Source organism: Arachis hypogaea, chromosome 11, assembly GCF_003086295.3.
Source record: "Arachis hypogaea cultivar Tifrunner chromosome 11, arahy.Tifrunner.gnm2.J5K5, whole genome shotgun sequence".
NCBI classification, from domain to species: Eukaryota; Viridiplantae; Streptophyta; class Magnoliopsida; order Fabales; family Fabaceae; genus Arachis; species Arachis hypogaea.
In genome coordinates this window covers 123,373,205-123,375,031 of record NC_092046.1, presented here as the reverse complement: position 1 = coordinate 123,375,031, position 1,827 = coordinate 123,373,205, and the positions used below count along the sequence as shown (strand labels likewise).

Sequence of the window (1,827 nt, the reverse complement as noted above, 5' to 3'; positions counted from 1 at the left end):
TTTATTCATCTACTAACATCTCATCTCACATCTCTGCCATCCTCACAGTTGTGTTTCTTCCATTCCATTACATTCTTTATCTCCCTCTTTTCTTTCACTCACAAAGGAATCCCTATACTGTGGTATAAAGAATTTCTATTATTATTATTTTTCTGTGCTCTCTTCTTTGTCATATGAGCAGGAGCAAGGACAAGAACATTCTTGTGGAAGCAGATCCAAAACCTGAAAGAACTCTGAAAAGGAAACTAAGAGAAGCTAAAATACAACAATCCAGAGATAACCTTTCAGAAATTTTCGAACAGGAAGAGGAGATGGCAGCCGAAAATAATAATAATACAAGGAGGATGCTTGGTGACTTTACTGCACCTAATTCCAATTTACATGGAAGAAGCATCTCCATTCCTGCCATTGGAGCAAACAACTTTGAGCTGAAACCTCAATTAGTTTCTCTGATGCAGTAGAACTGCAAGTTTCATGGACTTCCATCTGAAGATCCTTTTCAGTTCTTAACTGAATTCTTGCAGATATGTGATACTGTTAAGACTAATGGAGTAGATCCTGAAGTCTACAGGCTCATGCTTTTCCCTTTTGCTGTAAGAGACAGAGCTAGATTATGGTTGGATTCTCAACCCAAAGACAGCCTGAACTCTTGGGATAAGCTGGTCACGGCTTTCTTAGCCAAGTACTTTCCTCCTCAAAAGCTGAGCAAGCTTAGAGCTGATGTTCAAACCTTCAGACAGAAAGAAGGTGAATCCCTCTATGAAGCTTGGGAAAGATACAAACAGTTGACCAAAAAGTGTCCTTCTGACATGCTTTCAGAATGGACCATCCTGGATATATTCTATGATGGTTTGTCTGAGCTATCAAAGATGTCACTGGACACTTCTGCAGGTGGATCCATTCAACTAAAAAAAATGCCTGCAGAAGCTCAAGAACTCATTGACATGGTTGCTAATAACCAGTTCATGTACACTTCTGAAAGGAATCTTGTGAGTAATGGGACGCCTATGAAGAAGGGAGTTCTTGAAGTTGATACTCTGAATGCCATATTGGCTCAGAATAAAATATTGACTCAGCAAGTCAATATGATCTCTCAGAGTCTGCATGGAATGCAAGCTGCATCCAACAGTACTCAAGAGGCATCTTCTGAAGAAGAAGCTTATGATCCTGAAAACCCTGCAATAGCAGAGGTAAATTAGTTAGGTGAACCTTATGGAAACACCTATAACTCATCATGGAGAAATCATCCAAATTTCTCATGGAAGGATCAAAAGCCTCAACAAGGCTTTAATAATGGTGGAAGAAACAGGTTTAGCAATAGCAAGCCTTTTTCATCATCCACTCAGCAACAGACAGAGAACTCTGAACAAAACACTTCTAATTTGGCAAATTTAGTCTCTGATCTGTCTAAGGCCACTGTAAGTTTCATGAATGAAACAAGATCTTCCATTAGAAATCTGGAAGCACAAGTGGGCCAGCTGAGTAAAAGGATCCCTGAAATCCCTCCTAGTACTCTCCCAAGCAATACAGAAGAGAATCCAAAAGGAGAGTGCAAGGCCATTGACATAAGCAAAATGGCCGAACCCAATGAGGGAGAGGAGGACGTGAATCCCAAGGAGGAAGACCTCCTGGGACGTCCAGTGACCAATAAGGAGCTTCCCTCTGAGGAACCAAAGGAATCTGAGACTCATCTAGAGACTATAGAGATTCCATTGAACCTCCTTATGCCCTTCATGAGCTCTGATGAGTATTCCTCTTCTGAAGAGAATGAGGATGTTACTGAAGAGCAAACTGCCAAGTTTCTTGGTGCAATCATGAAGCTGAATG

General features: G+C 40.8%; 1 non-coding gene across 1 annotated transcript; it reads right to left on the bottom strand.

Annotated features, from left to right (window-relative positions):
* Positions 1-707: 707 nt before the first annotated feature.
* Positions 708-815, bottom strand: LOC112724668 (small nucleolar RNA R71). Its single transcript, XR_003163821.1, has one exon. It is a non-coding gene; the product is annotated as a small nucleolar RNA R71 (small nucleolar RNA).
* Between the last annotated feature and the right edge of the window lie 1,012 nt (positions 816-1,827).